Here is a 25,834-nt window from a genome sequence, read left to right on the forward strand (position 1 = left end):
CAGCTGGACAATGTGCTCCTGACCCAGAACACCTTCTTCCTTGGCAATCCAGTCTCTCTGAAGTGGTTTCATGATGGCCTGTTGGGCTTCATTCTGCTATTTTCCATACATACATGTATTTTACTTCAATAATACCCCTGTCATATCTCCTTTCCCCTATCCTCCCACCAGCTAGTGTTCCATCACAAACAGTCCCGATTTTACAGTCATATCATACTATTTTTTAGGTGTAGATTCTGCATATGAGCAAAAAACATGCCATATTTATCTTCTGTGCTTGGTTAATTTTGCTTAACTTGATCACCAGGGCTAGAGGTGTGGCTCAAATAGTAGTGTTCCTGCCTAGCAATCAAGAGGCCTTGAGTTCCTACTCTAGTACCAACTAAAATAATTAATTAAATTACAATTTAGAAAAGTATGAGAAGTATACTTTGATATTTTTAATGAATTGTTACTTTTTCAGATTAGTATATATATTTGAAATCTGCAACATGGGTATTACAGTATAACCACTGTAAGACTTTTAGTATCATCTTGTTTGTATACATGCAAGTATGTATGTGTGTACGTATATATGTATGTCAGTTTTGGGGGTTGAATTTAGGGCCTTGTGCTTGCTGTGCAGGTACTCTACCACTTGAACCATACTTCCAATCCTGTTTTTTAATAAGGTCTTGATTTTTACCGCAACCACCTTGGACTTACATTCTTCTGTTTACACTTTCTCTGTTGGTAGGATGACAAATGTGTGCTAGCACATCCAGCTTTTTAATAAAATATTTGAAAATTTGAAATATGTTACATGCAATTTTAAGCCAAGACAGTTTAAAGTTAATTGTAGCAAGGAGGCTTTCTCTCTTTTTCTTCCTTCTTCTGTTCTTTCTTTCCTTTTTCAACTTTCTTTTTCCTTTTTTTGTCCTCCCTCCCTCTTTCTCCATCTTCCTCCTCCCCCCCCCCCCCCCCCCCCCCGCCTTTTTCCCTACTCCTGAGTTCAGGTGATCCCCTTGCCTCAGCCTCCTTAGTAGCTGGGAGGTATGTGGCACTATGCCTGGCTTAACCAAAATTCCTAATGCAAACCCAAGTGAAATTGTTAAAACATCTTGACCATGTACATTTGTTCTGTTGTGTGAGGATTACTGTCATGGTGACTGATCTATGCTGATTTTAGAATTATCCTAGCAAGGTCTGTTTTGTTAATTTTAGAAAAACGTTTTGGAAACCAGGTACTGATGGCTAATGCCTGTAATCCTAGCTACTCAGGAGGCTGAGGTCTGAGGATAGAGGTTCAAAGCCAGCCACGATAGGAAGTCCATGAGACTCTTATCTCCAATTCACCACACAGTGCTGGAAGTAGAGCTGTGGCTCAAGCCGTAGAGCACTAGCCTTGAGTAAAAAAAGCTCAGAGACAGAGCCCAGGCCCAGATTTCAAGCCTTAGGACCAGCATTTAAAGAAAAAAAAAAAAAGGGCTGGGAAGGTGGCTCAGTGGTATAGTGCTTGCCTTGCATGCATGAGGCCCTGGGTTTGATTCCTCATCACCACAGAAGCAGAAAAAGCCAGAAGTGGCGCTGTGGCTCAAGAGGTAGAGTGCTCACCTTGAGCTGAAGAGCTGAGGGACAGTGCCCAGGCCCAGAGTTCAGGCCCCATGACCAACCAAAAAAAAAAAAGGAAGAAAGATTTTTATTTTATAGAATGAAAAAGTATGTAAGCAAAAAAATAAAATCACCAAAGCCAGTGCTGGTGACTCATACCTATAATCCTAGTAATTTAGGAGGCTGAGATCTGAGGATTGTGGTTTAAAGCCAGCCCAGGCAGAAAAATTCATGAGATTCTATTTTTTTTTTTGGTCAGTCGTGGGGCTTAAACTCTGGGCCTGGACACTGTCCCTCAGCTCTTCAGCTCAAGGCAAGCGATCTACCACTTGAGCCATAGCACCACTTCCAAATTCATGAGATTTTTACCTCCAATTAACTACCAAAAAGCCAGAAGTAGAGCTGTGGCTCAAGTGACAGCACCAGCCTTGAGGGATAAAGTTAAGAGGTAGTACGCAGGCCCTGAGTTTAAGCCCCAGGACTAAACCCTCCAAAAAAAAAAAAAAAAAGAAAAAAACTGTGTGTGTGTTTGTGTGTGTGTGTGTGTGTGTGTCCCCAAATGTATAATATATGTAAATATATGTATGATTTTTTTTTGTATTGCCAGTCCTGGGGCTTTAACTCAGGGTCTGAGCACTGTCCCTGAGCTGCTTTTGCTCAAGGCTAGCTAGCAACTCTTACCACTTGAGCCAAAGCGCCACTGTTGGCTTTTTCTGTGTATGTGATACTGAGGAATCGAACCCAGGGCTTCATGCATGCTAGTCAAGTACTCTACCATGAAGCCACATTACCGGCCCAGCTTTTGATATTTTTATTAGCATTTTATTATGAAAAATTTATAGTAACATAATAGAACTTTGATGACCTAGCTTCAGCAGCTATTATTGGTCAGTGATGTCTGCCTCAACTCCCCTCTCATTCTATTTTTTTTTTTCCTTTTTGTTGGTTGTGGGGCTTGAACTCTGGGCTTGGGCGCTGTCCCTCAGCTCTTCAGAACAAGGCGAGTGCTCTACCGCTTGAGCCACAGTGCCACTTCTGGTTTTCTAGTGGTTTTGGAGATGAGTCTCACGGATTCCTGCCCAGGCTGGCTTTGAACTATGATCCTCAGATCTCAGCCTCCTGAGTAGCTAGGTTTACAGCGTGAGCCACAGACGCCTGGCTCCCCTCTCATTCTAATTTTAAAGAAACTTTTATTTTTGAACCTGTGTGTGGTGGCACATACCTATAATCCTAGGACTGAGGAGTCTATGCAGGAGGATTCTGAGTTTAAGGCCAATATAGCAAGTTTGAGGCCAGTTTGGATACAGAGATACTTTGAACTAAAATGAAAGAAAAAAAAAGGGGGTCGGGGAGAAAAGAAAAGACCCCCACAACCCACATTACTTTATTTTTTAAAAAAATTACAGATTCCCAGGAAGGGACAAGATTAGTGTAGAGTGCTGTGTATCTTTTATCCAGACTATTAATAAAGTTGTTCTTACACATCAAAGCCAGGAAATTAGCATTGCTGTATTACTGTTAATTACACTAAAATTCACAGTTAACATTCTCTTAGCCCTATACTCATTTGTGTGTGTAGTTTTATCTCCTCTATAAATTTATGTTCACTATGGCAATGGTGATATAGAGGTATTGGATCACCACAAAAGAAATCTCTCTTATCTCCATCTCTCCTGTCCTCTTGCAACTAACTCTAGAGGTTTGTTGTTTTCAGAATGATATATTAGACTTAGTTTAGCCATTCAACTATTGAAGGACTTTGGATAAATTCTGATATTTTGCTATTAGAAATAAAGGGGTTAAGCTGGGCACTGGTGGCTCAGGCCTGTAATCCTAGCTACTCAGGAGGCAGGTCTGAGGATCATAGTTCAAAGCTAACCCCGGGCAGGAAAGTCGTGAGACTCTTATCTCCAATAAACCACTAGAAAACTGGAAGTGGAACACTCACCTTGAGCTGAAGAGTGCAGGGATAGCGCCCAAGCTCAGAGTTCAAGCCCCATGACCAACAAAAATAATAAAGGGGTGATAAGCATTTGTGTGCAAGATTTTGTATAAGCAAACATTTTCATTTTTCTGAGGGTGAGATTGTGGGGCTGTAGGGGAAATACATATTTAGTCACTTAAGAAACTTACCCATATTGGCAGAATTGTAGCTCAGTGGTAGAGTGCTAGCCTGATATGAGGTCCTTGGGGGAGGAAAGTAATTTTTAGACTGTTTTGCAGAATGACTCTACTGTTTTACATGGATATCAGTAATAATATGAGACTGGTTTTGTTAAATATAAATTGCAGATGGGATATTCTGGTTTTAATTTGCATTTCTCTGATGGCTGGTCACACTAAACCTTTTTTTATGTATTTGCTACCCAGATTTCAGTTTTGGTGAAATGTTTGTGTCTTTTGTGCCCATTTTCTAACCAGAATCAATGATTTACTAGTAAGTTAAATTCCGGGGGGATTGAACTCAGGGCCTTGTCCTTGTTAGGCAAGCACTCTATCACAAGCCATACCTCTGGCTTTTGTTTTGTTTTTGTTTTTGGTGCTATTACTGGGACTTGAACTTAAGGCTTAAGGCTTTACTCTCTTGCTCTGTTTTTTGGCTTATTTGAGCCAAACCACCAGTTCCAGCTTTTTGTTCACTATTTGGAGATAATAGTCTCAATGATTGTCTCAATGAATGTCTTTGAACTAGGATAGTCAGATCTCAGCCTCTTGAGTAGCTAGGATTTATACTTAGCTTAGATTTAAGCCTTTTTGTTAAATAATATTCACAGACATTTCTCTCAGTCTGTAAGTAGTGTAGACTGTTCATCTTTCATCTTTTTTTTTTTTTGCCAGTACTGGGTCTTGCTGTGTGCCTGGGCACTGTCTCTGAGCTCCTTTTGCTCAAGGCTAGGACTCTATCACTTGATCCACAGTGCCACTTCTGGCTTTTTTCTGTGATTAGTTAGAGATAACACTCTTCAAGGGCTCTTGCCTGGGCTGGCTTTGAACCATGATCTTCAGATCTCAGCCTCCTGAGTAGCCAGGATTACAGCCATGAGTCACTAGTGCCCGGCTCCTCTTTTACTATAACAAATTCTTTTTATTTTTTATTTATCTTTTTTTTTTTTTTTTTTCGGTCGTGGGGCCTGAACTCTGGGCCTGGGCTCTGTCCCTTAGCTCTTCAGCTCAAGGCTAGAGCTCTACCACTAGAGCCACATGCCACTTCCTGCTTTTTCTGCTTATGTGGTACTGGGGAATGGAACCCAGGGCCTCATGCATGTGAGGCAAGCACTCTACCACTGAGCCACCTTCCCAGCCCATAACAAATTCTTTTGCAGAGAAATATTTTTAATTTTAACTTCAGTTTCTTTTATGTAGCCTGCTTTTGGTGCCAAATCTAACACCCTTTGCTTCAAGGATGACTTCTGTGTCTACAAGTTCTATAGTACCTTTTTAAATTCATAATTTGTTTGAATTAATTTGTGATTATTATGATTGTGAGTAGTGAAGTCTTTTCTTTTCTTTTTTTTTGGGTCCAGTCGTAGGGCCTGAACTCTGGGCCTGGGTGCTGTCCCTCAGCTCTTCAACTCAAGGCTAGTGCTCTACCACTTGAGCTACAGCGCCACTCCCGGCTTTTTTCTTTTTTCTTATGTGGTGGTGAGGAATGGAACTCAGGGCCTTAGGCATGCAAGGCAAGCACTCTACCACTGAGCCACCTTCCCAGCCCCTAGTGAAGTCTTTTCTTTGTGCACTTTTTGCCTGTGGATGTTCAGCACCGTGTTGAAACACTGCCCTTCCTCAGTTGAATAGTTATTGTTCCTTTGTTAAATATCAGTTGAACCTATTTGTGTTGGTCTGTTTGGACTCTCCTATTTCATTGATATACGTGTTTTATGATTCTTCTATGATCATACTTAACTTTAATTACTGTAGTTCATAGTAAGTCTTATTTTTAAAATTATTTTTTATTATTATAAAGGTGATGTACAGATGGGTTACAGCTACATAAGTCAGGTAGAGTTCATTTCTTTTTGGACAATGTCAACTCTTCTTTATTTCTCTTTCCAGTTTTTCCCTCCCATCCCTACATAGTCTTAAAGGGGCAGAGTGCTTTCTCCTACTTGTTTGTCAAAATTGTTCTGGCTCTTCTGGTTCTCTTGCTTTTTCCTATAAATTGTAGGATAATCTTGTTTATGTCTGCACTTGATTGGAATTGGTAAGCTTATGTATAGTTCAACTTGGAATGGTTTATTATAAAAGGCATTAGTGGTTCTTCTCTGTAATCTTAGTTACTCAGATGGCTGAGATCTGAGGATTACAATTTAAAGCCAGCCCAGGCAAGAATCATATGAGAATCATATCTAATTAACCACCTGAAAACTGGAAGTGGAGCTGTGGCTCAAAGTGGTAGAGTTCTAGCATTGAGCAAAAAAAGCTCAGGGACAGCATCCAGGCCCCGAGTTCAAGCCCTAGAATGGGTACAACACACAAAAAATGTGTTGTGTGTATGTGTATGATTTACTATATAGATCATGTATAATGTATATAATATAAATACCATATGAATGCCATGAGATATCTTTCCATAATTTATGTGGATTTTCCATATTATTTTAAAGCAAATTATAGGCCTCAACTAGTTTTCCTTATTTATCATTCAATTTATGCATTAAGATGTACCATAAAGTGTTTTTAGTGTATTTACCTAGTTGTGTAGCCATCAGTTATAATGAATTTTAGGATACTTTTATCACCCAAACAAATATGCCTCATTGACAATTACTCTCCCTCCTCCTTTTTTTTTTTTTTTTTTTTTTGGTCAGTCATGGGGCCTGAACTCTAGGCCTAGGCGCTGTCCCTCAGCTCTTCAGCTCAAGGCTAGAGCTCTACCACTGGAACCACAGCACCACTTCTGGCTTTTTTTGCTTATGTGGTGCTGAGGAATGAAACCCAGGGCCTCATGCATGCGAGGCAAGCACTCTACCACTGAGCCACCTTCCTAGCCCCTATTCCTTTTTTTTTTTTTTTAAATCCAGCATCTGGAAATTCCCATCTTTCTTTTCTAAGAACTTGTCTATTCCAGACATGGCATATGAATGGGGTTATAAAGTAGATGGCCCTCTGTGTCTGGCTTCTTCTATTTAGAATAATATTACATGATATAGCATGTGTCAGTTATTACTACGTGTGTGTGTGTGTGTGTGTGTGTGTGTGTGTGTGTGTGTGTGTGTGTGTGAGTGTGTGACAGAGAGAGAGAGAGAGATTGCTAAGGTTGAACTAACATAGGGCCTCAGGAAGGTTAGATTATTTTTAATTGCTCTGTAATGGTTTGTTATATGAACTACCATACTTTGTCTATTCATTAGGTGACCAATAGTTGGCTCCATGCTACTTTTTGGCTATTGTGAATAATGCTATTATGAATGCTTATGATAATTATTTCCACTAACCAGTAACTGTAAATAAATGTTTTCCTAAGTTCTTTGAGCAGCTCCTCTGTACTGAGGAGGAAGATGTAGGAACTTAGGTTTATATAGCAAGTTGATCAGAAACATAAGTAAAACAACTAGGGGCATGGAATTGGCACTTGAATTTGGAGTCAAAACAGTTGAGCTCCAGGTAGATAGTGTCAGGATTGAATTATAGGATTCCCACCTGGTGTCTGCTGCAGAATTTAAAGAATCGATAGGTTGTTAGGGAAAATCACTCTGTCTTACTTGATGACCAATGGTCACAAATTTTCTGTGTTGATTGTTGAGATTTGAGAGTACAATAGTAGTAGTGTCTATCGATAGACAGTTTTGGTTTCCATGTCTCTGATGGCTAATGATGTTGAACATCTCTTCATGTTGCTTGACCACTTGTAAATCTTCTTTAGAAATATGTCTATTCAAACAAAAGAGGTGGCTACAATGCTTGATAAGAAATGTACTCATTATCTTGCCCATTTAATTGTAACCCCTCTGTACAGTATTTTCACAATAAAAAAAATAAAAATTAAAAAAAACAAACAAAAACAAAAAAAATGTGTCTATTCAACTTGTGGGTGGAACGGGAGGGAAAAGCTAGGAGAGGGCAAAGGACAGAATGACATTGTCCAAAAATGAAATGTACTCATTACCTGATTTATGAGACAGTAACTCCTTTGTATATTACCTTTATAATAACATTTTTAAAATGTCTATTAACATAATTTATTTGCCCATTTTTTGAGTTGCTTATTGTTGGGTTATAAGAGTTCTTTGTATATTCTAGATATTAAGTTTTTTAAAATCAAGTCTGTTTATAAATAACTTTTCTCCCATTCTGTTAGTTATCTTCACTTTTTTGATGGTATTTTTGAAAAACAGTAGTTAAAAGATTTTTTTATTAGCCATGTGTTGTAGCTTATGCCCATTATTCTGGTTTCTTAGAAAATAGAGATGGAGAGGATCATGGTCCAGGCTAGCCCAGGCAAAACACAAGACCCTATCTCAAAAATGAGAATTGTACAATATATGTTTTTCTATAACTGGCTTATTTCCCTTAGCATAATGTTGACAAGGTTTATCTGCATTGCTTTTTTTTTTTTTTTTTTTAAATTACTCCTTTGGTACAGGTACTAGGGCTTGAACTCAGGGCATAGCTGCTGTCCCTGAAAGTTTTTGCTCAAGGCTATTACTCTACCACTTGAGCTACAGCTCTACTTCTAAGTTTTTGGTAGTTTAGTGAAAATAAGAGTCTCATAGACTTTCCTGCTCAGGCTGGAAAGCAAGAAAGTTTAATAATACTTCAATATAAAAATGCCTTCAAACTGCAATCCTCAGATTGCATCCTCCTGAGTAGTTTAGGATTACAGTCATGAGCCACCAGTGCCTGGCCATTCTGCAATTTTAATGTGTGTAATCAACATTAAAAGGTCAGTTTTTCTTTTAAAGAAGAACCACAGGCAGGATTCTCTGTACTTTGCTTTTTTTTTTAACGATCAATTGTTTAAGCGTAAGTTTTTGTATTTAGTACATTATTATCCCAAACACTTGTGTGTATACTTATATCCTTGCTAAATAGTGAACTTCTTTAGACAGAGACCCTTGCATTTTTTTTTTGGGTGGGGTGGTCAGTTGTGAGGCCTGAACTCTGAGCCTGGGTGCTCTTTAGCTCAAAGCTAGCGCTCTACCACTTGAGCTACAGTGCCATTTCCAGCTTTTTTTGCTTATGTGGTGCTGAGCAATCGAACCCAGGACCTCATGCATGCAAGGCAAGCACTCTACCACCTTCCCAGCACCCAAGATCCTTGCATTTTAAGCATCTCTTAGTGTGTTGTAGATATATATCAGATAGAAAAAATATTGACTAAATTAGTGATAAAAAGTACTGTCTTAACAAATCAGACAACCTGTTAGTGGTCTTAGAACTTTGTTAGTCTGTCAGAACTAATGAAATATCTAGTTTGTTTTCTTTTGTGACAAATAAAACTTGGTATTGGTAGAAAATAGGTGTGTGTGTGTGTGTGTGTGTGTGTGTGTGTGTGTGTGTGTGTGTGTGTGTGTGTGTGTGTGTGTGTGTGTGTGTGTCATTGGTGTTTGAACTCAGGGTGTGTGTGTGTGTGTGTGTGTGTGTGTGTGTGTGTGATTGGTGTTTGAACTCAGGGCTTCATATTTGCTTGGCAGGTGTTCTAAACTTTGCCTCTAGCTCCTTTTTGCCTGTGCCTGTTCCTGTGCCTGAACTTCAGTCTTCCTACTTTACTCTTTGAGTAGCTGAGATGACAGACATTTAGCACTATGCTCAGCTTCTTGTTGAGATGGGATGTTGTGAACTTTTTTTGTTCAGGCTAGTCTGTAACCTCTTTCCTGACCTCAGCCTCCTAGCTGGGATAACAGGAACTTGCTACCGTGCCCAGCTATTGGTTGAGAAAGGGGTCTTGCAAACTTTATTCAGAATGTCTTTGAAGCTCATTTCTCCCAATCTCAGCCTCTTGAGAAGCTAGGATTAAGGTATGAGCCACTGCACTACATTGCACTGCTTTAATTCCTAAATAGATGTAAAAATTCATACTGTGAAAAATAGATGTATAGTATTATATATCTAATAACATTCACTGTTAATAGTAAATGGAATGATTTTTTGTTTTGGTCGGTAGTGGGGCTTGAACTCTGGGCACTGTCCCTCAGCTCTTCAACTTAGGGTGAGCACTCTACCACTTGAGCCACAGCGCCACTTCTCGTTTTCTGGTGGTTAATTGGAGATAAGAGTCTCATGGACTTTCCTGCCTGGACTTGGCTACTCAGCCTCCTGAGTAGCTAGGATTACAGGCGTGAGCCACCCACTCCTGGCTGGAATGATATTCTTAAAATGTATTTTTAGTCTTAATCACTTGTGAAGGTACAGGTGATAATAATCTTGGGATATTTAGCTAGCAATATCTTTAATCAAAGAATTACTAAGAATGATCAAATTCTTTAAGTGCTAAAGTGAGATAATTGGCCAGGAAAAGGAAGAGATCTAAACTGCTGTAGTATAGGGAATGGGGAATGGGGTAGTGGTTCTTGTAACATTATAGGTTTTTATATCTGCAGAGATTTAGTTTCCATCTTAGTAGATTCTTCTCATTCTTGGTGGAGAAGAGTAGAAGAGAGGAGGTAATAGATTTAAAGTGAAATTGTGAGAATTGTAAATGAATTAGGGTTCCAGGAACAGACTGTGGTATATGGTTTAGGGCAATTATGGGTAAAGGAAAGTTTGTGATGGGAAAGATACTTGAAAAATTAGTGTTTGTAAACAAGACTTTGAGTAATTACTTTGTGTTCTATTTAGCATGTTTTCCCTTTTCTTTGGGGGGGAGAGGGGGGAGTAGTCATGGGGCTTGAACTCTGGGCCTGTGTGCTATCCCTGACCTCTTCAGCTCAAGGCTGAGAACTCTATCACTTGAGCCACAGTGCCTTCGGTTTTCTGGTGGTTAATTGGAGATAAGAGTCTCACAGACATTCCTGCCTGGGCTAGCTTTGAACCTCAATCCTCAGATCTCAGCCTCCCTGAGTAGCTAGGATTACAGGCCTGTGCCACTGGCGCCAGGCCTTCTTCTTTCCTTTTTTCCTTCTTTCTCTTCCTCCTATGCCTCCTTCCCTTCCTCTTCCTCCCTTCCTCCCTCCCTCCTTCCCTCCTTCCTTTCCTCTTTTCCACCTTCCCTTCTCCCCTTCTCCTTCTCATTTTTTTGGGGGGGTGGGTTCTGGGGCTTGATTCTGGGCCTGGATGCTGCCTCTTAGCCTCTTTGTGTTCAAGGCTAGTGCTCTACCACTTAAGCCACAGTACCACTTGTGGGTTTTTTTATTGGCAATAAGAGTCTCATGGATTTTTTTTGCCCTGGCTGGCTTCCAACCGCTATCCTTAGATCTCAGCCTCCTGGGTAGTTAGGATTATAGGCATAAGCCATTAGTGTCTGACTTACTGCTTCTTTTGATTTGTAGGATACTTATTCAACCCTTAAAATGCCTTATCATTATTTGTAAATAAAAACTTGTATTTGGCATCTCTATGTTTATGATAATTCAGCTTCTAGGTTTTCATTACCTTCATCTCATACCTGGACATTTATCCCAGTTGAAGAAAATGATGTGTCCAGTGTCAATGTAATACCTACAGGGAGTGTTAAAATTTTCTGTATTAGTTTTTACTAAAAGGTTGGCTACAGCATGCTGTTAATTTAATAACGCCATTATTGGCATCATTAAATACTAATTGTTAAAATTATAAATTCTAGGGCTGGGAAGATGACTCAGTGGTAGAGGCCCTGGGTTCGATTCTTCAGCACCACATAAGCAAAATGAAATAAGCCGGAAGTGGCGCTGTGGCTCAAGTGGTAGAGCTCTAGCCTTGAGCTAAAGAGCTGAGGGACAGTGCCCAGGCCCAGAGTTCAGGCCCCACGAACGACCCCCCCCCAAAAAAAATTATAAATTCTAAATATTTTTTGTATTTTCAGAAATGACATTTTCCTTATTTTGGTTATCCTGAGACATTGTTTTCTGGTGTTGCTCAGTTGGGCCTTAAACTCACTCTGTAACCTAGTTTGGCTTTGAATTTGTGATCCTCTTGCTTCAGCCTCCTGAATGTTAGAATTACAGATATGTGCCTCCATATCCAGGGAAAACTACATTACACTTTTAAGTTAAGGGAAATGTCACTCAGGGATTTCATTAAGAAATAGTACAATTTTAATAATGGAGAGCATTTACATTGAAAACATCAGTATATGATTCTTTTTAGTTCAATATTTTTTGAGACAGGCTTTACTGTGTGGACTGGGTTAGTCTCGAATGCAGTGATCATCGAATCTTAGCCTCCCTACAGACATATGACACCAACATTTGATTTAAATGAAACACACGTACTTTTTCTTCCTAGTTAAGATGATTCAGAGTTGGGCTGGGAAGGCAGAGTTATTGTCCTGGCTTTAAAGAAACGTTGTGTGTGTGTGCTGGTCCTGGGGCTTGAACTCAGGTCCTGGGTGCTATCCCTAGCTTTTTGCTCATGGCTGGTGCTCTTATCACTTAAGCCACAACACCATTTCTAGCTTTCTAGTATTTAATTGGAGATAAAAGTCTCACAGAGTTTCCTGCCTGAGCTGGCTTTGGAGTATGATCCTCAGATCTTGTCTCCTGAGGAACTAGAATTACAGGCATGAGCCACCTACACCTGACTAAAGAAATCTTAATGCTTAACTAGAAACTAGTTTGAAAATGTAATGATAAATCATATGTATTAGCTTTTTGATAATATTTAGCACTAGAAGGTCATTAGAGTTGGGTCATTATTAGTTCTGTTTCTAATTTAGCAGTATCTACTATGGAAAGAATTTTGCTTGACTTGAAGATGGTGTCTAATATAACTTCTTTTGAAAATAACCTGTACTTTTATTTTTGTAGGACAGGGGAGGAATCAACAGCTTCGAACTTTCAACTAAGTTATCTGGCGGGATGGGCATTTGCCTGACATATTTTATAGAGGTAATTCAACATTATTTTACTCAGTCTTTGTTATTTCTTTCTTTCTTTTTTTGTCAGTCATGGGTCTTAAACTCTGGGCTTGGTCGCTGTCCCTCAGTTCTTCAGCTCAAGGCAAGCTTGAGCTACAGTGCTACTTCTGGTTTTTCTGAGTGGTTTATTGGAGATAAGAGTTTCACGGACTTTCCTGCCGAGGCTGGCTTTGAACTGCAATCCTCAGATCTCAGCCTCTTTTTTTTTTTTTGGGTCTGGTCGTGGGGCCTAAACTCTGAGCCTGGGCACTGTCCCTTAGCTCTTCAGCTCAAGGCTAGTGCTTTACCACTTGAACCACAGCACCACTTCCGGCTTTTTTCTTTTTGCTTATGTGGTGCTGAGGAATCAAACCCAGGGCCTCAGGCATGCAAGGCAAGTGCTCTACCACTGAGCCATCTTCCCAGCCCAGATCTCAGCCTCTTGAGTAGCAAGGATTACAGGCGTGAGCCACCGGTGCCCAGCCAGTCTTTATTTCTTGTAACAGATTGCCCATGTCCTTACATGTGAACACTCATATTCAGAACTGTTGGGTAGGACTCTGCATTTACCAGACCATCCCTTTTGCTTTTATACTATTTGCATAGCTCATGGACATATGTATAGCATAGTATTACTATATACACTGAAAAGAATCAGTGTTACTAGTTATAGAAATAAAGTCTATTATCTTTTCTCAGTTAAATAGATTTCCTTTTCTTTGCATATCATTCCTTCTCATTTCATTCTAAGTAGTGTACTAGTATTTGAATGTACCATAACTGCTTTGATTAGCCACTGATTTATATAGGTTTTTTTTTCCTATTATACATGGTCACATATTGAATATTTTTTCATTTTTTCTTTTTTGAGCTCCAGTACTGGAGCTTAGGGGTTGGGTGCTGTCCCTGAGGTTTTTTGCATAAAGCTGATACTCTACCACTTGAGCCACAGCTCTGCTTCTGGCTTTTTGGTGGTTAATTGGAAATAAGGGTCTCATGGACTTTCCTGTCCAGGCTGGCTTTGAACCACAGTCCTCAGACCTCAGCTTTCTGAGTAGCTAATATTAAGAGATGTGAGCTATTGGTGCCCGCCTTGAATGTTCTTGGGATATCATCACACATATTTTGAAATATATTGACAGTTTAAATTCTTAAGGGAAAAATTATTGGGCCAAATAGTATGTACATTAAATAGAGTGGTGGATAAATTGCTTAAATCTTAAAAGTATAACCACTATTAGTAGTTTTATCACAATGTGCATTTATTTTCATTTGACAGTACTAGCTAATGCCAAACATTTTATATAGATCACTGTTTTTTGTTGATTTATCTTTCATGCGTGAGTTTGTGCTTTTTTTTTTATTGTTTTGGCTATATATTTTTCAGCAATCTATTTGTTTATCTGTTCTTTTATTTTGCCCCTTTTGTATTAATGTATTAGGAAAAATTCAGAGCTGCTTATCATTTGTTAGGCAAATTATCATTGCTCAGCTTTGCTTATCTTTTGATTTTGGTTTTACCCTTGAGAAGGTAAATTTATAAAGAATTTTTTTCTGGTTTCCTATGGTAGTGATGTTATACTTCATGGCTATAGTAGAGTGGGGTAGAGAATTCTGGGTAAGTTTTAAAGGTCTTTACCTCTATATTCCTCCACATTATAATGTCTTTGGATGACAAAAATTTCTGATTTGTCATTGTTTAACATTGTTTTTCTTAGTAAGACTTAAGTAACTTTATCTTAATTAGTAAAAAGTAATTTTAGATTCAGTGAACTATGGTACTTGAAAAAGTTGAATAAGAGATTATAGAAATTTAGTAAATGTTAAATGTGCTTTTAAAACTTCAGAAAAAAAGGTATCACTTAATAAATGGAATGAGGACAGTTGGTTAGTCATTATTTCTTCCATAGCTCTTTAGTGTTTTTTTCTTCCTGTGTCTCTTTATTGCCTTTAGTATTAATTATTTTTTAGTGTGCCATTTTAGTTAGTTTGGTGATTTTTCAACTGCATTTTAAAAGGTATTTTCATTGTAGTTGGTGATAAAGTTATAGTTTACATTATAACAGTTTGCTTAGTATCAATAAAACAGGAACTTTGTCCAGAATGGCCCCTTGTTCTCTCCCTAGTTGGGTGTTGGTATTGCCATATTCATTATATATGTTATAAATTCAGCAGTACTCTATTTTGATCACTGCTTGGTATCTTAGATTTTTTAAAGAAGAAAGAAATAGGAAAGATACATTGATAGCTTTGTAGATGTTTACTATTTCTGGTACTCTCATTTTTTTCCTGTGTATTTGAGTCTCATGTCTTTTTTTGTCAGCTTGATGTACTTCCTTTAGAATTTCATACAAGTTAAGTCTATTAGCAAAATTTCTCAGCCTTTAACTGTCTTCATTTTTTTTTAATTTTTAAGAATGGTTTTGCTTTTTTTCCAGCTCTTTGAATATATGACTCCACCATCATTGTTTGTGATTGAGAGTTAGCAATTAATCTTATTAATCATTTCTTGTACGTGCTGAGTCATTTTTTTCTTTCTGCTTTCAAGATTTTTCTCTTGTGTTTGCTTTCAGTTGTTTAACAATGTATTTAGGAATGAGTCTCTTTGGAGTTATCCTACTGAACTTTCATTGAGCCTCATAGATCTGTAAATTTATTTTTCTTAAAAAGGTTGGAAAATCTTTGACATGAATTTTGTTAAGTTTTGTTTTACTTTCTTTTCCTTAGGCTGGGTGTTGTCCTTCCTGTCTTTGAGTTTCTTATTAAATTTTTCCTTCAGTCTTTTTTTTCTGAATTTTTAATTGGACAATTCCTATGATATGTCTTTAATCTTGCTGATTTTTTTCTATGTTATCTTGAATCAGCTGTTGAGTCTTTCTTATAAACTTAATTATAGTTACTTTACTCTTTAACTCAGAATTTCCATTTGGTTCTTTTGCATATTTTTTGCCTTTATTGAAAATTTTATTTGTACCCTATTTGTAAACTGATTGCTTTCATAGTTTAAAAATATTTAAAACGTGGTCTTTTTATTAACATAACATAGATGTTTTGAAATATCTACCAAAATTAATATATGGAGCATATTCCAAAACAATTTGTATAAACTGCTACTTTTCTTGAATATGGGTCACATTTTTGTTATCTCTTGTAATTATTAAAAATGGCATTTTACTAAATATGCAATTAATATTGTGATTTCTTCCTTTTCCCAGAATACTAAGACTTGTGTACATTACAGTCTTGCTGGAAATAAGCCACAAATTTTATTTTGGACAAAAGATTTTGTCTGGAAAAACAAACAAATTACTATCCAGGAAAATTCTGAAATGGAAGGATACTGAGGGGTAAATAGCTCTATCAGAAATTGAACTTTTAAGGATATAGTAAGTGTTGAAATATTGTCTTAAAAATAATTTTATACTTTCCAAAGTACATATATGAGTTGGGTGCTGGTGACTCATACCCGTAAACCTCAGGAGGCAGAGATCTGAGGATTGCAATTTGAAGCCTACAGGCAGGAAAGCCTATGAGACTCTTATCTCAACTACCCCTCAAAAAAAAAGAAAAGAAAAGAAAAGCGGGAAGTGGTGGTCTGGCTCAAATGGAAGAGTGCTGGCCTTGAGAAAAAAAGTTCAGGGATAGAACCCAAACTCTTGAGTTTAAGCCCCAGGTCTGGCACAAAAACAAAAGTATATACACAGAATTACTACGGGATTTGCTTTAGATGGGAAAGACTATTGTAGTTTTTGCACTATTATAATTGGATTTGAAAGTACAAGATACTTAATCTCCAAGCTTGCTTAAAGAGTGAATATAAAATCTCTCTCTCTCTCTCTTTCTCTTTCTTTCTCTCTGTAGCATTTTTGGGATTTGAACTCAGGCCCTTACACTTGTCAGACAGGCTTTTTACCATTCCCTGTCACATTACATACCAGTCACATTCCCTGCCCTTATTGCTTTCATTGTTTTTTTAATAGGGTCTTACCTTTTGCCAGGTTGTCCTGGAGTGGGATTTTACTTATCAGTAATACAAATGCCTGCCATTTAATTTAGATGGAGATGGAATCTCAAACTTTTTCTCAAGCTGGCCTTGAACTGTGATTTTCCTAATTGTAGACTCACAAATAGGATTATGAGTACGAGCCAAGCTACTGTTTTTTTTTGTTGTTGTTGTTGTTGGTCGTGGGGCTTGAACTCTGGGCCTGGACCGTTGTCCCTCAGCTATTCAGCTCAAGGCGAGCACTCTACCACTTGAGCTACAGCGCCACTTCTGGTTTTCTGGTGGTTTTATTGGAGATAGGAGTTTCACGGTCTCTCCTGCCCGGGCTGGCTTTGAACCGCGATCCTCAGATCTCAGCCTCCTGAGTAGCTAGGATTACAGGTGTGAGCCACCAGCGCCCGGCCTGTTTTTCTTTTTTAATTGTTGTTGTTTTTTGTTTTCCAGTCCTGGGACTTTCACTGTAGGCCTGGCACTTGAGCCATAGCACTGCTTCTGGCCTTTTTGAGTAGTTTATTGGAGACTTAGTCTCACAGACTTTCCTACCGGGGCTGGCTTCAAACCAATCCTCAGATCTTGGCTTCTTGAGTAGCTAGGATTACAGGCATGAGCCACTAGTGCCGGGCTTCAAGCTGTTCTTTTTTTTTTTTTTTTTTTTTTTTTGGCCAGTTTTGGGCTTGGGCGCTTTCCCTCAGCTCTTCAGCTCAAGGTAGTGCCCTACACTTGAGCCACAGCATTACTTCTGGCTTTTTTCTGCTTATGTGGTGCTGAGGACTTGAACCCAGGGCCTCATTCATGCAAGGCAAGCACTCTACCACTGAGCCAACTTCCCAGCCCCTCAAGCTGTTCTTGATAGATGAGAATCTAATATTTTTGAGGCCTTCAGGATAGGAAATCTCATAAAATCTTTAATTTGATACTCAGAAATGCTTACTGGGAGATATTCTTACGTACAACCCATGATCTTAGTGTTGTGTTTTATGTTTTTGTTCTTAGTGTTGTGTTTTATGTTTAGGTTTTGTTTTATGTTTTGGCTGTACTAGGATAGAAATCAGGGCCTCACACTTTCTAGTTTGAGTCTCACCCTCTATCCCTTTTGGTTTTAGTTATTTTTTGGATAAATCTGTATTTTTGCTCAGGCTAGCCTCACACTGTGTATGTATATATATATGTATATGTATCTATATGTATATGTATATATATATGTATATATGTATATGTATGTGTATATGTATATGTGTCTTACTTTGTAGCTGGGATTACAGCTACAAAACTGGATTATATTATGCTTGATTTGTTCTTTGAGGTTGAACTCACTAACTTTTTGCTGGAGTTTGCCTCTCAAACAGTGATCCTCCTATCTCTGCCTCCTAAGTAGCTGGTATTACAGATGTGAGTCACCATATCTGGCTATGTCATTTTTGTTTTTGGAAAAACAAAATAATTATTTCTATTTTAAGCCAGCATTTCCTATACATAATGTTGCTGACCAAGTGTGGGGGGGTGGGGGAAGGGGGAGGTGCTTGTATGGGTTGCCAAGCTAGTCCTGAGACTTGAACTCAATGCTTGGGTCCTGTCCCTGAGCTTTCTTACTTAAGGCTCTTATCACGTGAGCGACTACCCCACTTCTAGCTCCTTGTGGTGTTTAATTGGAGATAAGAGTCTCATGAACTTTTCTGCCCAGGTTAGCTTTGAACCACAATCATTAGATCCTAGCCTCCTTAGTCCCTAGGCATGAGCCTCTGGTGCTTGGCTGCTAAGTTTTTGGTATTTTTGTGGATGCCAGTCCTGGGGCTTGAACTTAGAGTCTGGGTACTGTCTTGAGTTTTGTGCTCAAGCCTAATGCTTTACCACTTTAAGTCACTTTGAGATAAAAATCTCACAGAAAGCTAGGTACTGGTGGCTTACACCTGTAATCCTAGCTACTCAGGAGGCTGAGAGCTGAGGATCAAAGTTCAAAGACAGCCTGAGCAGGAAAGACCTGAGGCTCTTTTTTTTTTTTGGTCGGTCATGGGGCTTGAACTCTGGGCCTGGGCGCTGTCCCTCAGCTCTTCAGCTCAATGTGAGTGCTCTACCACTTGAGCTACAGCGCCACTTCCGGTTTTCTGGTGGTTATTGGAGATAGGAGTCTCACAGTCTTTCCTGCCCGGGCTGGCTTTGAACCATGATCCTCAGATCTCAGCCTCCTGAGTAGCTAGGATTACAGGCGTGAGTCACCAGCGCCCGGCTAGACCTGAGGCTCTTATCTCCAATTAACCACCAGAAAACCAGAAATGGTGCTGTGGCTCGAGAGGTAGAGCACTTGCCTTGAGCAGAAGAACTGAGGGACAGCGCCCAGGCCCAGAGTTGAAGCACCAGGACTGACAAAAGTCTCACAGACTTTTCTGCGCAGGCTGGCTTTGAACTATGATTCTCAGATTTCAGCTTCCTGAGGAGTGAGAATTATAGGTGTGAGCCACCAGCACCTGGTTGGTCAATTTATTTATTTATTTATTTATTTATTTATTTATTTATTTATTTATTTATTTATTTATTTATTTTGGGCCCGGTCGTGGAGCTTGAACTCTGGGCTTGGGCCTGTCCCTCAGCTCTTCAGCTCAAGGCTAGCACTCTACCACTTGAGCCACAGCGCCACTTCCGGCTTTTTTTTTTCTGCTTATGTGGTGCTGAGGAATCGAACCCAGAGCCTCAAGCATGCAAGGCAAGTGATCTACCACTGAGCCACCTTCCCAGCCCTGGTCAAGTTTTATATTTTGATATTCAATGTGATTTTTAAACTGTAATCTTTTCTTTTTTTTATTTATTTTTTTATTTTTTGCCGGTCATGGGGCCTGAACTCTGGGTCTGGGTGCTGTCCCTCAGCTCTTCAGCTCAAGGCTAGCTCTCTACCACTGGAGCCACAGCGCCACTTCCAGCTTTTTCTGCTTATGTGGTGCTGAGGAATCGAACCCAGGGCCTCATGCTTGCAAGGCATGCACTCTGCCGCTGAGCTACCTTCCCAGCCCAACTGTAATCTTTTCTATTATTAATAGTTATATATCTTTGGGTGCTACTAATAATTGGCTTTGTTATTTTGTTGGCTTCTTTTAACTTTGTAGATTTCACAAAGCAGATAACAATAGTGTTTTTGAATGGTTGCTTAATCTTCCCTATTCTCTAATCTTTTAGTCTCTGTAATTGTGAATTCATGTAATACTTCATTTTTCTGAAGCTGTTGGACTCCAGGTCTAGGCAAGGTATTCCTTAAAAGGGCAGGGTTTGGGGGCTGGTTTTTCTTTTGGGGGGGTTGTTTTTTTTTTTTTTTTAATTATTTACTCTCTCCTACTGTTGTACTTTTCCCACTATCCCACCTAAAAATTAAATGAGTGTACTTGTTATTCACACAAATGTTAAATTTACAGAGTGATCACTTGGGATTAATGCTCATTTGCAGATACTGTTGTATAGCGTTTCCCTCGTCTAATGTGTTTTGTTTGTTGTATATGTGCTTTATTGTAGGAACTGAAAGTCATAATTGGTTGAAGTGGTATAAAGGTTTTCGAAGCCTATGAAAGGTAGAAACTCAACCATGGTTTCTTGCTCAACTCTACAGCTTTCCCTTCCTTGAAGTCTTCATTTTTACCCTAGGCTCAGGTAATTTTAATACTTACTTTTCTTAATGTTGAGTAAGTACATTTTTTTCTAATATGAAACATTTTGTTTTTGCTGTTGCACTTCCATGTTTGGTTTGTATAATTAATAGTTTCTGTTTCCATTTTTACTTACAAAAGAAAATATTTTCTACTTGATTTAATTTTTTTCTCAAAACAGTTTCTAGTCAAAATTGATATAATGCTGTTTTAGATTTTCATTTGAGTTTAACACAAAATGTGTATATTCAGTAATCATAAGTGAATTTAAGAGATATTTCCTTTTTTGTAATATTTAAACATTCTTATCATACAACTATTTCTTCAAATAGTTGTATAAAGGGGTTTTAGTTTAATATGTCACTTTATGTGTATAACACATCTTGATCAGAGTCAACCCCTTCATCATTCTCTGACATATTTTCTTGTTTAAACTTGTTTCTTAACAGAATGCATATTTGTCTTCTTGTCCTTATATTTCCCAGGATTTCCATTTAAACTATTTTAATACTGGAAAAAATAAACCTACAAAATCTAAGTTAGTGTGTTTATAATTTTAAGAATATGATTAAAACATTAACTACTGTACATTTGTACATATTATATTTGCCTATATTATAAAAAGCAATCTTACAGACAATTCAGAAATATTTATATTTGATATATTAGTATTTAATTGTTATATAGACTTGGCTATTGATATAGGCTAATAAAGGTATACTTGTATTTGTTTGAAAACTGCATGCAAACTCACTCAGTTGTATGAGGTTCTAGATTTATTATGATCCAGGCGCAACTCTTTATTTGTTTGTTCTCCAGTTGTTACGGGCAGTTTATTTTAACATCTGTATTTGCACACAATATCCTTTGATCAGACTCCTCTGTCATTCTTGCTCTGCTTTTCTTTTTTTCTTTCTTTCTTTTTTCTTTTTTTGATGCTAGTGATTGAATCCAGGGCATCACTCATGCTAAGTATGGTTTCTTCTGCCATTGGAGAGTATTTGTAGTCTTCCTATCTTGTTGCCCTAGATGGCAACCATATTGTCTAGAACTTTGTCATCTGACCATAACTAATTAAATGAGAGGCTGGGTCTTAACTTAGGCAATCATGTGTCTTACATAGTTTTTATTATTAGGTAGGAAGGAGAGAACATTTTCTAAGGAGATGGTCATCTGGCTTATGCTAGGTTTGTGTCAGATTTACTTTCCATTTTGAAAATAAAGTGATATTGGTTTAAATAGCTAACAGGATTCTGTCCTGAAATGTACGTTGGTTATTACTATATGGAATATATTAAAAATAACCACTAGATATTGTCTGTTTCAAGTATATGTAAGAAAGTCTATTTGGCTGTATTTGTGTGTGTGTGTGTGTGTGTGTGTGTGTGTGTGTGTGTGTGTGTGTGTGTGTGTGTGTGTGTGTGTGTGTGTGTGTGTGTGTGTGTGTGTGTGTGTGTTAGGGTCTTGGTGCTTGCTAGGTTGTTGCTTTGCTACTTGAGCCATACCCTCAGTGTTTTTGATATTAGTTTTAGTTTTCCAAAATGTACAAATAGTGTCTCACTTTTTGCCCAAGCTGACCTGGGCTATAGTCCTTCTATTTTTTGTTTTGTTTTGTTTTCATGCCAGTTTTGGGGCTTGAACTTAGGGCCTGGCTCTGTCTGTGAGCTTCTTTTGCTCAACGCTATCACTTTACCACTTGAGCCACAGTTCCACTTGCAACTTTTTTAGTATTTTAGAGGAGTCTAATGAACATTTCTTCCCTGGTTGGCTTTGAATTGTGATCCTCATCTCTCAGCCTCCTTAGTAACTAGGATTATAGGCATGAGCCATTAGCAACTGGCTTATTTATGCTTTCTGTATAGTTGGGACAACATACATAGATTTTATTAGTTGAGATGGGGGTCTCATGGACTTTTTGCTTGGACTAGTATCAGACTGAGATCTTCCCAATTTCTGCTTTGCATATAATTATGAGCCACCACACCTTGGCTGGTACTGGGGTTTTTACCTCAGGACTTTGTGCTTGCTAGGCAGGTATTTATGACCTAAGCCATGCCCAAGCATTTTTTTCTTTATTTTTATGGGGTCTCATATTTTTCCCTGGACTGAGATTCTCATATGTCTGTCTCCCAAATATCTGGTATTAAAATAATGTGCCAGGCTGGATGCTGGTGGCTCATGCCTGTAATCCTAGCTACTCAGGAGGCTGAGATCTGAGGATCACTGTTCAAAGTCAGCCCTGGCAGGAAAGTCCATGAGACTCTTACCTCCAATAAACCACCAGAAAACTGGAAGTGGCGCTGTGGGTCAAGTGGTAGAGCACTAGCCTTGAGCTGAAGAGCTGAGGGACATTGCCCAAGCCCAGAGCTCAAGCCCTACGACCGACAAACAACAACAACAAAATAATATTGTACCAGTACACCTGACTTGTCTTTTAGATAAGGTTTCAGTAACTTTTTATTGGGGCTGTCCTCAAACTCCCCATCCTAACTAGCTTGGATGTTAGGTATCAGTCATCATGAACTACCCAAAAAGTATTTTTTATATTCTTCTTATCATCGTATAAGACTAGAAAACTTAGTTTCCTAAAAGAATCAATATGTTGAATATTAATATATGAGTAATTGATGTAGTCTTAAAATGTAATGAACGGAATAACTAGGAAACAAAGTGTAGGGTTCCTTTTAATTTGCCTTTACTTTCTCCTTTTGTTAAATTATAGGCTTTTAAAATATAATTTTATTGTTAAAAATATAATTTTATTAAGGTGTTACCATTTCATGTCAGTAATGAGTATTTTTATTTTTTGATAATGTCACCCCTTTTTTCTCTTTCCCATCCCATCCCTGCCCACAAGTTTCGTAGTTCATTTTCTACATAGTGTATATTGAATACCATGACTGCATTTGTTCACCTTCCCTCATTCCCTCCCTTTTTATGCCCCCTTTTGCCTCTCCTAAAAGACAAAAAAAATCTCAAAGCAAAATATTAAAGGTATTTTAAAACAGTTTGAGTTGGCATAAATTTGATGTTTTAACATTTCTGATTATCACCATTGTTACATTATTTTCGAAGACTTCAGTGATATTTTGGTATACAGTGTATTCTTAAGATTTTAGTGTTTTTAAGTGAGGCTTCAATGTTAATGTAGAAATACCCATTAACTTTGGTTTGAATATTTATAAATTTATTTTTCTGCCGGGCGTCGGTGGCTCATGCCTATAATCCTAGTTACTCAGGAGGTTGAGATCTGAGGATTGAAGTTCGAAGCTAGCCGGGCAGGAAAGTCTAGTCTGTGAGACTCTTATCTCCAGTAAACCACTCAGAAAACCAGAAGTGGCACTGTGAATCAAGTGGTAGAGTGCTAGTCTTGAGCTGAAGAACTGAGGGACAGCCCTACTACCACAAAAAATAAATTATATATACATATATATGTATATGTTAAGAAATCATTGTATTTTCAGCTAGTCATAATAATGTAAATTTTCTGATTAGTAATTGTGCTAGCAATCATTTAAATCTTGTGCTGTTAATGGCAATCAGAAAGACTATTGTGTCTGGTTGCCATTGTTGCAATGTTCCTGTTAGGAATTATTTATTTATTTATTTATTTTTGGGTCTGGTCGTGGGGCCTGAACTCTGAGCCTGGGCGCTGTCCCTCAGCTCTTCAGCTCAAGGCTAGTGCTCTACCACTTGAGCCACAGCGCCACTTCCGGCTTCTTTTTTCTTTTTGACGTATGTGGGCCTCATGTATGCAAGGTAACTGCTCTACCACTGAGCCACCTTCTCAGCCCCTGTTAGGAATTTTTTAACTAGACGCACTTTAAAAATGAACATCCTTTTAAAACTGTATTTTCTCAGTTGGGCACCCATGGTTTATACCTGTAATCTTAGCTGCTCAGGAGGCTGAGATCTGAGGATCGTGGTTCAAAGCTAGCCTAGGTAGGAAAGTCCACAAGATTCTTACATCCAAAAATGAACTGCCAAAAATGCCAGAAGTAGAGCTGTGATCAAGTGATGTTTTTGAGCAAAAGAAGCTCAGGATAGAGCCCAAGCTAGGATCAGCAAAAATAAATAAATAAATAATATATATATATATATCATTGTTTCATATATTGGTTACTTAAACTAATGTAACTACTATCCTTCAAGTAAATGGATTTGCTGGATATGATGTAGATTAGAAATGATTTGTGAAGGCTGGGCCTGTAGCCTGTAGCTTAGTGGTGGAGTACTTGCACAAGTCTGCCATAGTACCACCAAATACAACTAAACAAAGACATAAAGAGTAATTTGTGAGATAGTCTTTTTCTCTTTTACTTGTTTCAGAACAAATTCCTTGAATATCTCTCCTGCCTAAAGTGAGGTTTCTTTTTAGTTTGAATGAGTTCTGATTATTGATGAACTTGGGAAATTATTCTTTGCATAGAAAATGCAATGATATTTAAGTTCCTAAGCTTGCCCCTAAACTCTGTTTTGATTTAGATAGTTGAAGTTCCACATTATTCATTGACCATTAATGAGTGATAATGTTACTGCCAAATCCAGTAAATAAGATACTTAAATAAAGCAAGATATTTATATGAGAAATGTATTTCTTTCATGTTTAATGCAAATTAATTAAAGTAATAAGTGGTAGGTAGACATTTTGTGCACATTCTAAATGAGAATTAGTGCTTTCAAAAATTTTAGAGAAGCTGGGCACTAGAGACTCATGCTTGTAATCCTGCCTACTCAAGGAAGTTGAGATCTGATGATTATATTTTGAAGCCAACCTAGGCAGGAAAATCTGTGAGACTGTTATCTCTAATTAGCCACTAAGAAGTAGGATAGCCACTAAAAAGTAGGAAGTAGAACTGTGGCTTAAGTGGTAGAGCATTGGCCTTGAGCCAAAAACAAACAAAAAACTCCCACAAAACTTAGGGACAGTGCCCAGGCCCTGAGTTCAAGTTCAAGGACTGGCACACCCCAATTTTTTTTTTTTTTTTGTAGGATTGTGACAGAGGCCTGCATATGTTTTTACTTTAAATCTTATTTTAAATAAAAGGAAGTCTTAAAAGTCAGGTGCTGGTGGCTCACACCTGTAATCCAAGCTACTCAGGAGGCTGGGTACGAGGATCATGGTTCAAAGTAGCTGGGCAGGAAAGTCCATGACACTTAATTTCCAATTAACCACAAAAAAGTTAGAAGTGGAGCTGTTGCTCAAAGTGGTAAAGCACTAGCCTTGAGCAAAAAACATTCCCACGCCCTGAGTTCAAGCCTCAGGACTGGCACATACACACAAAAAATTATTAAATGTCTTTTAAATCGAATGAGGCACTTAAATAACATCTCAGCTCATCTCTGGGCACAGTTAATTTGGACAGAAAATGAAGTACAACTTTCTAAGGATAAAAGAAGAACTTTTACAAACCTATGGAAAAAGAAAACAGGATAAACCTATTCTTAGAAAAATAATATAGAGAATGTACCGTATTTTATTGTCCTAGTACAAGTCAATTTAAAGATGCTTTTGCTGGGCCTGTTAACTAACAAAGTTGGGCATCCAGCCCTTTCCCCCTCCCTCACATTCCCTCCTGCAGTAACTTAGAATCATCTTGGGCTCCAGGAAGAACAGGATTCACTGATAAGCATCTTGTGACA

At 38.2% G+C, this 25,834-nt stretch overlaps 1 protein-coding gene across 6 annotated transcripts in view; it reads left to right on the top strand.

Annotated features, from left to right (window-relative positions):
- The window catches only part of Znf148 (zinc finger protein 148), a 111,086-nt gene that overhangs the window by 20,127 nt on the left and 65,125 nt on the right, over positions 1 to 25,834 (top strand). For 4 of the 6 annotated variants that reach the window (XM_070030005.1, XM_070030006.1, XM_070030010.1 and 1 more), the window contains exons 2-3: positions 12,474 to 12,554; positions 20,061 to 20,195. The gene's annotated coding sequence lies outside the window, so the exon portion shown is untranslated. Of the gene's footprint in view, positions 1 to 12,473; positions 12,555 to 15,777; positions 15,949 to 20,060; positions 20,196 to 25,834 lie in introns of all 6 variants that reach the window. The other 2 variants (XM_070030007.1, XM_070030008.1) reach the window with 2 other exon arrangements.

The sequence above is a fragment of the Dipodomys merriami genome, unplaced genomic scaffold (assembly GCF_024711535.1).
Source record: "Dipodomys merriami isolate MVZ:Mamm:240054 unplaced genomic scaffold, mDipMer1.0.p SCAF_2, whole genome shotgun sequence".
Lineage (NCBI taxonomy): Eukaryota > Metazoa > Chordata > Mammalia > Rodentia > Heteromyidae > Dipodomys > Dipodomys merriami.